The sequence below is a fragment of the Mesoplodon densirostris genome, chromosome 12 (assembly GCF_025265405.1).
Source record: "Mesoplodon densirostris isolate mMesDen1 chromosome 12, mMesDen1 primary haplotype, whole genome shotgun sequence".
In the NCBI taxonomy this organism is placed as follows: domain Eukaryota; kingdom Metazoa; phylum Chordata; class Mammalia; order Artiodactyla; family Ziphiidae; genus Mesoplodon; species Mesoplodon densirostris.
In genome coordinates this window covers 34,257,771-34,276,858 of record NC_082672.1, presented here as the reverse complement: position 1 = coordinate 34,276,858, position 19,088 = coordinate 34,257,771, and the positions used below count along the sequence as shown (strand labels likewise).

At 36.1% G+C, this 19,088-nt stretch overlaps 1 non-coding gene across 1 annotated transcript; it reads right to left on the bottom strand.

Moving 5' to 3' along the window:
• Positions 1-923: 923 nt before the first annotated feature.
• LOC132500441 (U6 spliceosomal RNA) lies at positions 924-1,030 on the bottom strand. The gene has a single exon (XR_009534033.1). It is a non-coding gene; the product is annotated as a U6 spliceosomal RNA (small nuclear RNA).
• Positions 1,031-19,088: the final 18,058 nt, after the last annotated feature.

Below are 19,088 nucleotides of genomic sequence, written 5' to 3'. Positions count from 1 at the left end.
AACAAAAACGGAACAGTTACACCATGCACACATGACTTTACAAATTTATTCTCAGAATCGGTGAAGCAGTAACCATAAATAGCTGCTTGTATTTTGCTCTGTTATATATAAATGTAACAACTAATTATAGACCTATCTCCAGTGTCTCTGGGTTAGTCAACTGGTTACTAGATACCTACAGATTTTGCTGCTATATAAATAAAAAATGGAGTAATGCTTGGTTGAGCTTTTCTTTTTATGCTCTAAAAGATTAAAATAATCAAGAACATTAGGACATTTATGAACGATACTAATATTGCACAAAATCGGTATAGTAAATTGGACTGCTGCTATAAAATTGTTATCCCTTTCAATATCCTTATTACAGAGCTTTTTTTTTAACATCTTTATTGGAGTATAATTGCTTTACAATGGTGTGTTAGTTTCTGCTTTATAACAAAGTGAATCAGTTATACATATACATATGTTCCCATATCTCTTCCCTCTTGCGTCTCCCTCCCTCCCACCCTCCCTATCCCACCGCTCTATGTGGTCACAAAGCACCGAGCTGATGATCTCCCTGTGCTATGCGGCTGCTTCCCACTAGTTTTCTATTTTACGTTTGGTAGTGTATATATGTCCATGCCACTATCTCACTTTGTCACAGCTTACCCTTCCCCCTCCCCATATCCTCATGTCCATTCTCTAGTAGGTCTGTGTCTTTATTCCCGTCTTATCCCTAGGTTCTTCATGACTTTTTTTTTCTTAGATTCCATATATATGTGTTAGCATATGGTATTTGTCTTTCTCTTTCTGACTTACTTCACTCTGTATGACAAACTCTAGGTCTATCCATCTCACTACAAATAACTCAATTTCGTTTCTTTTTATGGCTGAATAATATTCCATTGTATATGTGTGCCACATCTTCTTTATCCATTTATAAAAATATGGAATGCTTCACAAATTTGCGTGTCATCCTTGTGCAGGGGCCATGCTAATCTTCTCTGTATCATTCCAATTTTAGTATATGTGCTGCTGAAGCGAGCACTACAGAGCTTTCTGAATAATAATTTTCTAAGTTATTCTAAATAGCAAATGAGAATCATGTAAATAATTAATTGGCAATTTGGTTAAATGAATTATGGTAGTATTTTTCTAATGAGTAACTGATAATATTAGGAAAGGCAAGATGATATATTTTCTGCATTTTTTCTTCAGACAGGGCTGTGTTTTTACTTCTATTGACCATAACAAAAGTTTTCTCCCCGAGTTGTGACAGAGAAGGAGAGACAGTCATTTTTTCTCTAAGAATATCTGTGATTGTTATTCCCATGAGAAATTGCCTAAGGGTCCTCTTCTCCAGTTATAAGCTTTCTCAAAGACAAAAAGCAGTCTCTCGTAAACCATGGAGAGTTGTGAGCAAATGAAGCCTTTCCCATGGGCATTGCTACAGCACTTCAGGTCTAATGCCTCAGCTATGCTCCCTCAATACCTTTCAACTGATTCTTATCTTGAAATTGAATAGCGTTATAAATTAATACTAGAAAGACTGTTTGGAAATACTTGGTGAGATCAATTTAAGAGTGACCAGTTATAGGGCTTCCCTGGTGGCACAGTGGTTGAGAATCTGCCTGCCAATGCGGGGGACACAGGTTCGAGCCCTGGTCTGGGAGGATCCCACATGCCGCGGAGCAACTGGGCCCGTGAGCCACAACTACTGAGCCTGTGCGTCTGGAGCCTGTGCTCTGCAACAAGAGAGGCCACGACAGTGAGAAGCCCACGCAAAAAAAAAAAAAAAAAAAAAAAAGAGTGACCGGTTATATGCTTCCTAAGTGTTATTTAAAGTTGATTAGATATGATAGGGTGAAGCAGAACTCTAAAAGGAAAAAGATTCAATATGATAGACATGTAGTACTGGTTTTGATTGTTGGTTTTTTGCAATGGCAAATGGGATGATATGAGGTTTATGTCTAGACATTTTTGTGGTGCACTTACACATGCTTTGTAACTGTTAATACTTAACTCTTCAATAGCTATGGATTGGTCCTTCTTTTTAATGTGTAATCACATTGTCTTTCTAATGGCCGACTTCCTGTTTATGGATTCAAAGTGTCCAGAAAAGAGACTTTTTGAAAGGAGGATCACAGTCTGTGAGAAATACATTGGTGCTGATATGGTTCATGTACTTATGTTTTCAATTTCCCATTCTTTGGGAGCCCTTGTAATCTTTTACTGTGGTGACTGTTTCCACTACCATTGAGAAGCTCCTGCAGGACTCTGAGTGCACATCCCTCATGTCTACCTTTAGAATATTCAAACTTCTTTTTCTCACTCACTATTTCCCTCATCTCTGAACACTGCCACAGACTGCTTTACAAGATCACAGAGTTGGTGAGATTTTCTTCATTGATTTCAGCATAAGTGACTAACAATGTATAATTATATTTCTCAATGATTACTGCATTTTAACTTCAGCTTCATGTAGTACTTTTCACTAAGGTTAGAAAAAAGAGGGGTAATCAAATATACGAATTAATTTTTTTAAGGTACCTTTGGCAGCCACGGAGGTGGGCTGCTTGAATCTTCCTCCAAGAAAGTATCAATACATTTTGTTCAACTGTAGTTAATATAGTGATCTCATAATCTACAGCTGGAAGAATTGCAGTCTCTGTCTTAGCATTTGAGCCAATCCATGCTATTCCCAGCCAGCCCATAGTCATGACTGAGCCTGCTACAGGTGCTGGTCCTGGCATATCTGTTCAATACATACAGAACTCTACTATGAGACAGTCTTTGCTTCAGAGCTCCCAACTGGTTGGCTGAGATTTTGTTAGACCTACATCACTGTTAGAATATCTCCTTGTCCAATCTTTCTTATAGCTTCCTTTTCCTTTCATAAGTGTCAGGTTTTCACTATCATGACCTCAAGTCTTTCTCTACAAGATTCTGCTTCCTCCAACTTTTATCTTTTATAGGCATTATAGCTCAACAAATCCTTTTATTTCAGAGATGACTTCCCAGGGCACTTAACTGACATAATATTTTAACTGCTTTGTTTAATGCTTAAAAAATTCACCATAGTTTATAATCTAATTACCCTTTTACTCCTTAAGTTCCCTATGAAGCAGAGCTTTAGACAAGAACTTATGTTCAGACAGCTTATTTTGCTAAATTATTCTAGGGAACAAGGATGGGGCAGTGGACAGAGTGAAACAGATAACCCAAAGGTAGTTAGGATGACCATTGAGAGCTACTGGGACTAAGTTCCACTAAAGACCAGTGAGGAGGCTTCAGAATTGTCTCCTGCAGAAATGGAAAAGGGAGTAATTTTCATAAGCCCCAGTCTTTCACTGGTCAAGGGATGCCCTTGGGGTGTTAACTCCCTTACATTACCAGATTTGCCTATGTATCAGAATGGCTGCATAGACTCCTACTGAAAACTCAACTGTGGGATAGCAGAGAATCATCCTCTTGCTAGAAAGTGAGAGAGATGAGGACCAGCTGAAGTAACATGCAGGTGTCAACCTCTGCACAGCTGGCAGCTGCAACAACACCTGCAATAAAAAGTTGGGTGTAGTGGATGGGAGGTGTGGAAGGATGTGTCAGATGTAACCCCTCTAGGAGCTTCATTTCCTATCAAGTTAAGTTAAATTTCTTTCATCTTAAGGGCTTCTGGCAATTTTTCATCATTAAGCATCTATTTATTAAGGAAATTCTAAAATCAACAAAATTATCATGGATGGTGTAATAGAACCCCATGGATCCAGCTTTAAAAACTAGGGATTCAATGCAATCCCTATCAAATTACCAGTGGCATTTTTTATAGAATGAGAACAAAAAATCTTAAAAGTTGTATGGAGACAAAAAAGACCCTGAATAGCCAAAGCAGTCTTGAGGGACAAAAATGGAGCTGGAGGAATCAGACTCTCTGACTTCAGACTATACTACAAAGCTACAGTAATCAAGACAATATGGTACTGGCACAAAAACAGAAATATAGACAATGGAACAGGATTGAAAGCCCAGAGATAAACCCACACACCTGTGGTCAACTAATCTATGACAAAGGAGGCAAGGATATATAATGGAGAAAGGACAGTCTCTTCATTAAGTAATGCTGGGAAAACTGGACAGCTACATGTAAAGGAATGAAATTAGAACATTCCCTAATACCATACACAAAAATAAACTCAAAATGGATTAGAGACCTAACTGTAAGACTGGGCACTGTAAAACTCTTAGAGGAAATCATAGGAAGAACACTCTTTGACATAAATCACAGCAAGATCTTTTTTGATCCACCTACTAGAGTAATGGAAATAAAAACAAAAATAAGCAAATGGGACCTAATGACACTTAAAAGCTTTTGCACAGCAAAGGAAACCATAAACGATGAAAAGACAACCCTCAGAATGGGAGAAAGTATTTACAAACGAATCAATGGACAAAGAATTAATCTCCAAAATATATAAACAGCTCATGCAGCTCAATATTAAAAAAACAAACAACCTAATCCAAAAATGGGCAGAAGACCTAAATAGACATTTCTCCAAAGAAGACATACAGATGGCCAAGAAGCACATGAAAAGCTGCTCAATATCACTAATTATTAGAGAAATGCAAATCAAAACTACCATGAGGTATCACCTCACACCAGTTAGAATGAGCATCATCAGAAAATCTAGAAACAATAAATGCTGGAGAGGGTGTGGAGAAAAGGGAACCCTCTTGCATTGTTGGTGGGAATGTAAATTGATACAGCCACTATGGGGAACAGTATAGAGCTTCCTCAAAAAACTAAAAATAGAATTACCATATGACCCAGCAATCCCACTACTGGGCATATACCCAGAGAAAACCATGATTCAGAAAGACACATGAACCCCAGTGTTCATTGCAGCACTATTTACAATAGCCAGGACATGGAAGCAACCTAAATGCCCATCGACAGACAAATGGATAAAGAAGATTTGGTACATATATACAATGCAATACTACTCAGTCATAAAAAGGAATGAAATTAGGTCATTTGTAGAGATGTGGATGGATCTAGAGACTGTCATACAGAGTGAAGTAAGTCAGAAGGAAAAAACCAAATATCATATATTTACGCATATATGTGGAACTTAGAAAAATGGTACAGATGAATTGGTTTCCAGGGCAGAAATTGAGACACAGATGTAGAGAACAAACCTATGGACACCAAGGGGGGAAAGCAGCGGCAGGTGGGGGGGGTGGTGGGATGAATTGGGAGATTGGGATTGACATGTATACACTGATGTGTATAAAATGGATGACTAATAAGAACCTGCTCTATAAAAAAATAAAATAAAATTCAAAAATTCAATAAAAAACCTACTGATATTCTGCTACTCTTTTTTTAATTAGTTTCTGCTTTATAACAAAGTGAATCAGTCATACATATACATCTGTTCCCACATCCCTTCCCTCATGCATCTCCCTCCCTCCCACCCTCCCCATCCCACCCCTCCAGGTGGTCACAAAGCACCGAGCTGATCTCCCTGTGGTATGCGGCTGCTTCCCACTATCTATCTACCTTACGTTTCGTAGTGTATATATGTCCATGCCTCTCTTTCGCTTTGTCACAGCTTACCCTTCCCCCTCCCCATATCCTCATGTCCATTCTCAAGTAGGTCTGTGTCTTTATTCCCGTTTTACCCCTAGGTTCTTCATGACATTTTTTTAAAATTCCATATATATGTGTTAGCATACGGTATTTGTCTTTCTCTTTCTGACTTACTTCACTCTGTATGACAGACTCTAGGTCTATCCACCTCATTACAAATAGCTCAGTTTCGTTTCTTTTTATGGCTGAGTAATATTCCATTGTATATATGTGCCACATCTTCTTTATCCATTCATCCGATGATGGACACTTAGGTTGTTTCCATCTCTGGGCTATTGTGAATAGAGCTGCAATGAACATTTTGGTACATGTCTCTTTTTGAATTATGGTTTTCTCAGGGTATATGCCTAGAAGTGGGATTGCTGGGTCATATGGTAGTTTTATTTTTAGTTTTTTAAGGAACCTCCACACTGTTCTCCATAGTGGCTGTACCAATTCACATTCCCACCAGCAGTGCAAGAGTGTTCCCTTTTCTCCACACCCTCTCCAGCATTTATTGTTTCTAGATTTCTTGATGATGGCCATTCTGACTGGTGTGAGATGATATCTCATTGTAGTTTTGATTTGCATTTCTCTAATGATTAATGATGTTGAGCATTCTTTCATGTGTTTGTTGGCATCTGCTACTCTTATTTCATCAATACCTTCTCTCTTTTTTCTTTGTGTTTTTAAAACAAAGTCAAGGTGACATATTAATTTTCATCCACAATAACTTCAGTATATATCTATATGAAATAAGAATTTTTAAACCTAATCATAATACCATTTTTATACTTAGCAAAATAAACTCAGTTGAATACCCAGTCCACGTTCATTTTTACCTGACATTTTCCAAATGTGTTTTGTAATTGGTTTATCTGAATTACAATCTTAACATTGCATTTGGTTGAATGTCCCTTAAGTTTAAAAAAATCTGTTATATTTATCTTTTTAAAAATCATATATATATATGCACACACACAATATTTGTTGAAGTAACTGGATGTTATGTTCTGTGGAATTTCCCATACTTTGCCTTTGACTGATGATAACTTCACAGCATTCTGTAATACTCCTCCACACCAGAGTTCTTAACCTGAGGGTCGCAAATCCATAGAATTCAGTGATTCTATGACATGGGTTAGGAAAAAGACATCTTTATATTCACTAATGTTTAACAGAAATTTAACATTTCTTTCATGTTGAATATGGGCAACAAACAACAGAAGTATTAGCACTACTATATAGATTTTTATTTCTATTTGTCATAAATAGAAATTTTTATGTCCATATTATATTACAGTTGTTATAGAAACCTTGAAATATTATTTTCCTTCATGATTACTTTAAAATTTTACTGTAGTTATTAGATACTCCACTAGACTCCAATTAATCACAGTCTTCTTGTCCACAAACCTGGCTGGCCAACTAAGGGTCAAACCTGGAGCTAGTAATTATTCAGTGATGACATAGTGACCTTAAAAAGCCACATAAGAATTCTCAATTCTCACTCTGTGTTACAAAAATACAGTAGCCTTTTGTAACACAAATGAGTGCAAAAGCTATAATTAAAGAGTGAGCAATTTTAAAACATTTTATCATTGAGGTAAATACAGTATTTGCTATTTAATGTAATTTATTATGACTACAAGCAGATTAGGTAGTTGATTCTTCACTGGTTCTAAAGTCTGTGAGTAACAAAGATATTTCTTTTGGTTTTCTTTTTTCTGCTCCCTTTGAACACTGTATTATGAAATGAAAACATTCCCATGCTGAAAAAATAGTAGTGAAACTTGATTACAGGGAGGCTGTTTATATATGTGAAAGATTCTTAGAAGTATTTGTGTTGAAGTGGATTCTAATTTATTTCTTTTGACAAATCTAAGTCAGTTAAAAATCATTGCTTCACTTGGAGATGAAGAAAATAAAGAGCAGCAAAAGATATTACCTTTGTTAGAGATAATTCCTTTTTACTATTTTATTTGAAGATTTATAAAAGTTCTTAATTTGTTGAGAATCATTCATTAAATTACAGGTGACATGAAAACATTAGGGATTCATGTTTTGTTTAAGTCTTTCCTATCATGTAATTGTTAGGTGAATAATACTGGATGAACTAGGAGTACTACTAATGTTTGACAAATGCTACTAATGGTACACTGTATAAGTGCGACATATTACATTGTGTATTTTTTGAAAGACCATCATAAATATTTTAAATGTTACTTAAAATTTAGATTTTTAAGAAGTTATAATTTATTACTATATTGTCAATATTTAATATTATACTAATGAGTTATTTGCAATATTACAAGATTTGGAATCCAAATAATTATCAAAACACTTTCCCTTTTAATAAACATCAATTGTTATTAAAATAATATCTGGAAGAAATAATTCTATTTGTTTATAAGATAAGGAATGCTTTCTCCCCGCACACATTTTCAAAATCATTCATTTATTGTTGAGACACTTGGATTTATGTGGTGACAAGGAGTGGTTCTGAAATGTTAGCCTGTATCAGAATCTCTTGAAGGCCTTTAAAACTCAGATTGCAGGGCCCCGGAGTTTCTGATTCAGTAAGTCTAGAGTTGGATTCAGGATTGTTCCTAAGATGTTCTTAGGTGGCATTGAAACTGATGGCCCAGGGACCACACTTTAAGAACCTCTACTATGAAATATGATATGAATTTATTCAGTTATCAATTCAACCATTCTATAAAAATTTGAGTACTATGTGGTAAAATCTGGGAATAAAAAGGTAGAGAAGTTACATTTTCTTTACTGGAGGAAATTATCCTGAGGTGTTCATGTTCACTTCATATTGCAAAATAATTGCCAGTGTTTAGCTTCTACTTGCAATTTCATGTTTCCACATTATGGTTCCCTCACTCAATGTTTTTTCTATAGGGAATGAATCAGTATTTTCTTTAACAGCTTAAGACAATTTGACCTAAAATAAAATGCGATAGATCAAACTTAAAGCCACCTCAGTAAATCTGAAAAGCAAGGTAGCTTTGAAGATCTTATACATAGTAGATTGAGATACTAAGTTCACTAGGGCTGCCATAACAAAATATCACAGCTTAAACAACAAAAATTATTTCTCACAGTTCTGGAGGCTGGAAGTCCAAGATCAAGGTGTTAGAAAGGTTGGTTTCTTGTGAGTCCTCTCTTCTTGATTTGCAGATGGCCTTCGTCACACTGCATCCTCACATGGCCTTTTCTCAGTACCTGAGCATTCCTGGTTCTTATAAAGACACCAGTCATATTGGATTAGGGTACCACCCTATAAGCCTTGTTTCAATAAAACCACTTTTTTGAAGGCCTGTCCCCTAATATGGTTACATTCTGGGGTACTGGGGATTGGGAATTCAAAATATGAATTTTAAGTGGACACATTTCGTCCCATTAAAGATGCTCACAGTTGTTACAAGAAAACATACCTTTGAAGATACAACTTTAAAATTGTTCTCCCTAAATTTGTATCTAAAGCATCATCTTTTCCCCACAATCAGCCCCTACATAACCAAATATTAAGAGGCTTCATTTCCAGGACTATAGTGGGAGCAAAAGGAATAAAGAAAGCTTATTTTGTCTTCAATTTTGAAGGTTATTTCTACATGTTTATTTGTAAATTTGTCTATTTGCAAATTATGATGCATAATCTTTAAGAAACAATATTTTGGCAGAAGGTCAGTTTCCTAGAAGAATTCAAAGAGCCTATTTAATCTATAATGAAGTTGAACTACTGTATAACTCAAACATAAACTAATTCCAATTTAGACTAAATATAATTTAGATTTTCTTGATGCAAGTGGTAAAATGAGGACAATTTTAATCACAGCAGCAAGCAGGTTCTTCCTTGATCTTTAGCAGCAACTTCCATCCATTCTACAACAAACATTTACTGGACTTTGTGTTCAAGGTACTTTCTGAGAGCTTAAAATACAGGACTGAGTAAGAAAGACAAATCTGTACTTCAGTGGAGCTTGTGGTCTAGGAGGCAATTGAAAAGTGAAAGTGCAATAGCAGAAGGAAATCAAGCTATCCATAGCAATAGTGGAGAGAACTGTTTTGGAGACCAAATGGTCTTATCAGGAAACAATTTTACCCCAAATGACTAAAAAGAAGGTTCTTCTAAAAAGAACTACTTAGCCAGGTGTAGGCAAGGTTGAAGAAACAAACAAGGTATATTGAGATTCTCAGAGCCCTAACCATTACCACCCCTAGGTCTGAAGGGTCCAAGTAAGGAATTCCTGGTACTGGATGGAGCTCAGCAAGTAGAGAAATCATGAAGGAAGGGACACACAGTGGGAGCTGACAGAAATATGGCCCAAAGTAAGGAAGTAAAGAAGTGGTTAGAATAAAACATCTTAGTTTCTCTCCTGCTCTCTATTTTGATGGTGCTTTCCTTTGTCCAAATCCTACAGGAAGTCAAACAATGAGGGAACTTGAGTGATGTAGTCTACTGGGACTAGCAGAGAAAGAGAAGAATAGGTGGGGAGAGGAGAGGTCCAGGGGAAATAGCAAATCACCAGCATAGAGGCTGCAGAGGGCCCAAGATTATAGTTAGAACAGCCATTCTAACACATTATCTACGAACAAGAATATTTGTATGTCAGCTCTATTGTTATGAAATAAAGTTTATATTTTGCATTTGAAATCAAATTATGGAGAAGACTAAGTAACATATGCAAAAAATCACAGAGCTATAAAGAACAGTAAACAGTCATGAGCTAAGTCATTTACCAAAAGTGGAGGCTCAGGCAGAGAGAAAGATCACTGGGTGTCACAAACTTACATTTATCAAAAATCAATTTTGATCAATTGACCCATTTATTTAACGGTGGCCTAATTTTTTCCGAAGCTTGTACTCAGAGTCATGGCAATTCCATAGCTGATGTAAGATATTTTTTTCAATCTGTGCAGTGAATATGCCCTACTGGAATCTATTTCTTTGAGAAGGCTTTGAAGGTAAAATCTTGGCAGTATTCCTGGGGTGACAACATCTTTCTGTCTTTGGAAAGAGTTGTATAATTTCAGAAACTGCTAAAGTAGCTGGATGGTACTTGGATTCAACATAATTGGATAGTATTTTTAGGACACTGTGTGAGCATGAAATGTATTAAGTGATAAGGTAGATGAGTCCTGGTAGAATGATAGGAAGTCACCAAGTACTTATGAACACAAAACAACAAAAACTACAAATAGTTTTTAAAATATTTTCACATCATTTATCAAAATAAAGGGAACACTTGTAAATAAGAAATCCACTATCTGATTACTTTACACCCATCTCTGCATAGATTCTTGGCTTTCTAAAATGCAGTATATTATGACTAACAAGAAAATACATCTTTTAAGTAGTTTCTAAAACTTCATCCCCTCAAACAAATATTTCTAGGTTTAATCTACGTGAACATGCAAACTTTGTAACTCATTATTTCCTTGGTGTATCATTTGCACAAAATATACATCACTACTGAAAATAATTACTTTAAAAAATTTTTAGATTTAAGTCTATTCTTTAGTTGCCTATCATCTGTTTCTTATATATTTGTAGTAATTAAAAAATCTTTATATTGCTAAACTTTAAATTGAAAAAGTTCTGATATCCTGGGAAGAATCATTCAGTGAGTAATCCCATAGGCTTGAAGTTGGATTCCATGGATTTCAGCTTTGGCTCTCTGTTTGCCAGCTGTTTACCTTAACCAGGTTATTGAACTTCTATAAACCTTAGCTTCTTAATTTGTAAATAAGGAATAATAACCTCCAAGAATTATTATGAGGAATATATGAGAATGTATTCCTGATTAAGCAGCAATTTAAAAATTTAAATTATTATTGTTATTAGTACAAACAGCTCGAATTATAAACATTTAAAATATCTAACTATTAAAGGATTTAAGCATTTATAAGTATCAAACCTCTTGATATTTATGTAATTTAATATTATCAATCATGATACAATATACATTCTCATACTTTAAAATATGACATAGTTACATAATTTAATGTATGACATTCCTAAGAATAACAGTAAATTAAATATTTTAAAGATTTGATATTTATCTTTTGTAATTATTGATTTTTTAAAGTAATTTATTATTGACTTTTGAGAAATAAGGTTTTAATATTAAGAAGTTCATCTTATCAAAACACACAATAAGTTAAAAATTTGGGTGAGATTTTGGAGAAAAAAATTCCTAAATGTTAGGATTTGCCTCTAGTCAAATTCTAAAATACTTTAATATATTAACATCTCCATCTGCTCTTTCCATCACTAGTGAAGCAGGTGGTATATGTAATCTCCAAGGTAAAGCAAAAATCATGTGGGCTTTCAATAACTCTAATGTAAGTTTAAAAGAAATTATTGCTATTTCCATTTGCAGAAATATTTTAAAAATATACGATAAGTAATTAAAGTAACTGATATTTATTTTATCTTTTATCACATAACAATGACAGAGGATTAAAGCCTTTTGTGCCTAATGCCATATTTTAAAAGTAGAACCTCCAGGAAAAGAAATTTCTAGAGACCAGAAATTCATTTTCCATAGCTAATATATCTTGTCTTCTCTATACTATACTATACCACACTATATGATACTTTAGTTTTGTATTTTTTTTTAATGTTTCATGTAACTAAAAAAAAAATCCCAATGAATGTGGTTTAAATATTAAAGAGGATGGGCCTCCCTGGTGGCGCAGTGGTTGAGAGTCCGCCTGCCGATGCAGGGGACATGGGTTCGTGCCCCGATCCCGGAGGATCCCACATGCCGCGGAGCGGCTGGGCCCGCGAGCCATGGCCGCGGGGCCTGTGTGTCCGGAGCCTGTGCTCCGCAACGGGAGAGGCCACAGCAGTGAGAGGCCCGCGTACAGAAAAAAAAAAAATAAAAAAAATAAAGAGGATGTATTGGCTTTCATAAATATATAAATCTGGAAGCATGCTGAATTCATTTTGATTCAGCAACTTAAAGATATCTTTAAAGACCCCTGTTTTTTCCTTCTTCCTTCCATTGTCAAGTTCACCTTAGAAGTTTCCTCATATTAACAAAATAGCTCCAGCAGTTCCAGTCTTTATAAACACACATCCTCCAGAAATAGGAGTGTTTCTTTCTTAGGGTTCTAAGCCAGAGTCCTAAAATTTACTTTTTAAAATTTGGTTTCTGGGACTTCTCTTGTGGTCCTATGGTTAAGACTCCTTGCTTCCAATGCAGGGGGCACGAGTTCGATCCCTGGTCGGGGAAAGAAGATGCCGCATGCTGCGTGGCACAGCCAAAAAAACCAAAAAACAAAAACCAGAAACAACAAAAAAATTCAGTTTCTGCTTGGATTGGCTAAGGTCTCATATGTCTGAACCAATCACTATGCAAGAGAATGGAAATGTGCTGAAAAGTGCTGATTGGCTTAGGTCAATCAAATGCTACTCTATCATATTTAACTTTCCCCAGAACATATGGGCTGCATAGTGAAATTGTAGATACCCAAACTGAAATTTAAAAAGCCTTTAAGAAAGATAAAGGAGCCAATAGATGCTGACTAGGTGACCGGCAAATCCGCTGCAGGCACTTTGATCAAAGTCAGCAAAAAGAATGACAAAAATCATAAAAACTAATCTTGGGGATTTTCTAAATATAACTATACACCTTACATTACTTGTAGAAATAAATAAAAGCACATGTAAAGAACATATCTACAGTTATTACAGTAATCCCTTAACGTTTTTTTTTCCTTTTTTTTTTTTTTTTTGCGGTACGCGGGTCTCTCACTGTTGTGGCCTCTCCCGCTGCGGAGCACAGGCTCTGGACGCGCAGGCTCAGCGGCCATGGCTCACGGGCCCAGCCGCTCCATGGCACTCGGGATCCTCCCGGACCGGGGCACAAACCCGTGTCCCCTGCATCGGCAGGCAGACTCTCAACCACTGCGCCACCAGGGAAGCCCAACTTTTTTTTTCTTAAATAGAACCTCTATTCCCAGGAATTTTATTTATTTTTCTATGTAGATTTTGTTGAAGTTTATGGATCTGGAGATCCAGGTGTTTTAAATGACTGTGCCTGTGAGTACTGAGTAATGTGTCCCAACAAAGAACATTGTCAGATATGGGAACTGAACACTTGTTTTGAAAATATACCTCCCGGTAACTTGCTCTCGATGGCATCTGGAAGACACTTGTCATGTGGTTCCATCATGCACAGTTCAGACACTTTTTCATCTGGAAGCATGAGAAATACTGCCTTTATAGATCTGATTAAATAATGAACGATTTAAAAATGCTACATCAAAGTTATAGATGGTTTTCTGTCTCCAATTTCTCTGATGCTAGCAATAACCACACCGCCTTATTTCAGATTGACTTCCAGGACTGACAGCTGTGTCCGAAGAGGGAAAAAAGAGTTAACATTCTTTTTTCTGTCTTTTTGGTTTTAGCAAATCACTTCAGGTGAGCTGAGGCAAAGCTCCAGTTGGAACAAACTTGAGATCACTAGGCGAATATTGCAGTACAAGTTAAGGATGGTTTGTGTTAAAAGTTGACAGATACTTTAAGTTCTCTTAAAGGCTCAGCCAACAACCCAATAGTCAAGATACTGTGTACTATATGTTAAATGAATTACTGCCCAGTCAGGCCATTCATTAATTTATTTACATGGAGAAAGGACTTAGAGGTGGTTTGTGCCTGGTTGGGTGGTAGTGTGAAGCTGTGCAGAGATAGACCTATGGACTCTTCTTATAAAATACCCCACAAACCAAGGGTGGCTCCGTCAAAGCCATTCAGTGCTTTGGTTTAAAATGTGTCTAGAGAGGCACATTCCACTTGTTCATTTTTCAGAGCAACACAGCATGAAGCAGACACAGTGAAGAGTGAAGTAAATGCAGTATAATTTTGTTCTCTAGTGGTTCTGTAGCTTTATAAGCAACAAGAGAAGCTACCCTTATCCTGAAATAATACTTTCATGAAGGGCACAGACAGCAGAAGCAGCGTGAGGGGGCCCACTCAGAGAGCCGTGGTAGACAGCAAACTTCAGGGAAATGTTGGACTAAGACCTGAAAATTATTTGTGAGCATATATGAGACAAACAACAAGAGGTGGGCAACTGGGTGGGGATGTTGAGTATTTTTCATAGACAGATGGAATCATAATCCAGTGATATTTGAAGTATTGCTGTTAAGATTATTTCATACTAGTAAGGGATGCAGACAATAGCCTATTTCTTAACTCTATGATCTTAAAAAAACTAAACAAACAATCAAATGAGCAAAACAAAGATGATTAATGAATCTTAAGGCAAAGAATGGTATATTTTATTTACACCGTGTATTTCAAGAGTTGTGTCCCTCCTACGTTGTTTCCGTGGCAGTTACTTCTAACATCAGTTGTGTAAATGATAGTCAGTTTCTTACTTTAAGTTTAGAGATTAGTTTGATTGCCTGAAATGTGAAGAATTAAATGCATAAAGGAATACTCAGAGGTCTTTTTTTTTTTATAACGTGGGAGGATAGCATTACATTTGGAAAACTTTAGAAAGTAATTCTTCAGATTGCTTAAGGTTCATAGATTTCAGAAGTGTTCACTTATGAGAAAGACATGGAATGTCTTTGATAGGTTGGCATAAATGACTACTATTGCCCTCGTTCTGATGTTTTTTGATGATTTTAAGTAGAAATTTTTTGGTAGCATAAATTTCAAGTATATGAAAGGCTATACAATGGCCTTTCAATATATTCTTTGTTCTGCTTATAATAGAAATGTTAGTTTCACATATTGAACCAAGAACCTTGTCTGAAACAACAGACATGAAGTAAAATGGATCTTGTTTTCTGTGGAATTGCTAAAGGACACATACATCTTTAATGGTATTATTTTAGAGTATTAAACTGGTTGTCAGGGTTAGACTGGTTCTTCAGGCTCTGCAATTTTTCTTTTCTCACAGTCAGTACCTCCATTAACTTTGCTCTAGATCCGGTTTAACCATAAGGGAAGAAAGAGTAAGGATTGCTCTTTTGGTAGGTTGAAGCTCAGCATCATCACCATGACCACCAATCTACCTCTCACCTTTTCATTTCTGAACACTGGGATTCTGCTTGCTCCTGTTAGTAGGATGCATGGATTAATTAATATTAAAAGAACTTGTTATTGTTTATGGATGCAAATGTATTCTTTCAAATTCACTATCTCAGTAACACCACTAACATGGATATCCATGTAAGAAAGTTTGGAATTGTCCTTAACTCTATCCTCTACCTCTTATTTTTCATTTAGTTGTTCATCAAGTTTCTATGCTTTTTACTGCAAAAGTGGGTCTCAACTATTCATCCCAACTCCTTTTTTCGTAATCATAGAATTTCATCATCTGTTGTCTGGTCATTTGGTATTACCTCTTATAGAGTTCTGTTGCTTTCGGGTTTCCATTTATAATTTATCTTTCAAACCATTCCCAGAAATGTTGGAGTTAACATGTGAAGTGGCAAAGATTCTTGACCCAGCTGTCAGACCACCTGAGTTAAAATTCTATCTATGCCCTGGCAGTCTGACCTTGGATAAGTTGCTTATCCACTCTGTGCCTCAGTTTCCTGTTCTATAAATTGGGGGAGGGGGAAGAAGAACAACAAGAAGAAGAAGAAGTAAAAGGGAAAAAATTGAAAAGGAGAAGAATGTTAAGAGTTCATATTAGTTGCTCTTTCTTGTTTTAATAAACTACAAGAGGAAATTAACTGTTGAGATAAAGGGACAAGAAAACTTTAAGCTTGAATGACGTGGAAAAGAGACTTGGAAAACCTGATTAGACTAGTGTAGATAGATAATTAGTGATGAGTCAAAGTACTGGCATTCTTCAATCAATAAACAAGTAAACCTATTATGTTTCATGTTCTATATTGAGCAGGACTGAGACCATTATATCTGAGAAGTAATACAAATCTATAACCTATGTCAGTCTTTTTATTCTAATTTTTTGACCAAGCTACCTCAAAATGCATATAAACAATACCATCAATCTAAAATATAAAAATACTCATAAACAAAGACAAAATTAAGTTAAAAATTGTTGTGAAAGTAAGTATTCCTCTAAAACATATAGCTGCTATCAGTGTCAGAATCTATTATTTTGCTATTTTGTTGTCCAGTAAAGGGAAAAGTACCTCTGGCAATATCACTTTCTTTATTATCTCTGCTGATGTTATCCAGAAAGCAGAATATTTACTCCTTGTACTAAAGCAGAAAAAAATGTCTGCTAAGGTCTTCTCAGAGGTTTACAATATATTCTAAAGTCTAATTTTGCAGCTAGAGACTTCTGACCCAATTTCACAATCCTAAGAAATTTTATGCCTATGGCAACTGTCTTAATCTAATGCGTCAGGTTTTAAATTCAATCACAATCTTATATTCTTCTTCTTTCATATGACTTTTCTTTAGCACCTTATCAGTTTTCTCCAAAAAAGCAATATTATATGTCAAAATTACAATATACTTTTGGACCTTGTGAGAAGTTTATTATTGCAATTATAAACAATGTCCATAACAGCTAAGACGGTGGATTTAGCATCTGACAGACCTGAAATAGAATTTTTTTCCTGGTACTTATTAGCTGTGACTTCGGATAAGCTATTTAAACTCACTGTATTTTAGTTTCCTCTCCGAAAATGGGGAAAATGGAGTAATGTAAGAACTAAATAAATTAACAGATAGAAAGCTCATAACAGTTCCTGGCAATGATAAGAACCTGATAAATGTTAACAATTTATATTGAATATTTGCCTTTCTTCTTGTTTGTCTATCATACAGACCATCTTCCTATACATAGGGAGTTCCCCATCTAAAACCCCTTGGGAAGAGGGAGAGTCAACTGTCTTATATAGAAGTTTAAATGGCAAGTATTTATGATGCTTGAATATCTAGCCTCCTTTGTACTTAGGCTTAGAAGCCAGATGCATGTAGCCAACATTTTAAATTATGAGATAATGATGCAAAGAAATATACACAGAAGTGAATCTATTCTGTAGAAGACTAAGACAACTGTAGCAGCAACAGCCACCTTCCAGGGCAGTAGCAGGGGTCCTGCCTGACAGTGACTTCCAGAATTGTCGGTGGTTCTTCTGGCTTGGAAGGTTCAACAGTGACAATAGCGGCACAAGAAGTGGCCAGTTTCTAGGGTATGATTTGGCTGCTGCTCATGTTGTTTGGCCTCTGAGTCTGTTCTCCAGCCCCCTTGGCATTTCTTTCAAAACATTCTTTTATCTTGAATCAGCCAGTGTCAGTGTTTGCTGCTTCAGTTAAGATCCCTCATATAAAATTAGGACCAGAAATGTTTGCAGTCAACAAGCTTAAGGGAAAATAGGGGGTGGGGTGGGAAAAGAGCACATGAACACATGCACATTGAAATGTCTGAGATTTGTTAACTGGCCTAAAGGCAGAAAAATTCTAGCAAATATTAAAGGGTAGAACTCTAGTGGCCAGTGGCATGTGGTACCTGAACCACTAATTAAATTATCCCTTGGGGTTATCTACTATAAAATAACAATTCAAAGCAAGGCTGTGGGGCACCAGTGGCTATTACAGTGAAGTATGAAGGGCAATTCAATGAGTATGAGAAATTTTTTTCCCTGAATGCATGGACATCTTAAAAAAAGTGAATGACTTGCTCATTTTCAAAATTCTTGGCTTAAGGCACAGTCTGTAAATAAGAAAATCTTTATGTCTGTGTTAAAATAAAAAAGAAACCCTATAATCTTTTGTTGCACAGAGCTAATATATTGAAAACTAAACAAAAGTTTGAGTCTGTGCATTGCTGAATTACATTGGGTGAATTCATTGTTCCACTGACTTTCTTGGATGAAAGAGCACTGTTTGAAAAAAAATGTGCCCATGAACATTGGAATTGAGACGTTTGGAAAATTCAGAGAAACCTGGGCCTCCAATGCTTTCCGAGCCTCCTTTGCCTGCAGAAAGCTACCACTCCTCTGTTTTGATGTGGTTGCCCCTCTCTTGCTTATCTCACCTAAGAGATGAATGAAGGAATTGACAGGAGGAAGCCAATTCTACTCATGTCCCTATCCCAATAGTTCCCTCATCTTTAAATCAATCAGAAAAGTTAGATCCCAGCATGCTTTGGGGCACAATTACAAACTCAGATCTTACAAAGCTTTGTGCATACATGCATGCACACACACAGACACACACAAACACATGAAGAGTTGTAAGAACTTGCAAATTTGTGTAGTAAAAATCTAATGAACATATGTGGGATTGTTTTCTGAGGGTCTAGATTAGAAGTGACCTGTAGACAAAATCTGCTCAACTAACTGTGTTTATAAAGAAAATTTTATTGGAACACAACTTTACTCTTTCAATTACATATTGTTTATGGCTGCTTGATCATTACAATAGCAGAGTTTAATTGTCCTGATGGAGACTGTCCCACCTGAAAAGCCAAAAATCTTTACTATCTAGACGTTTCCAGAAAAAGTCTGCTGACCCCCT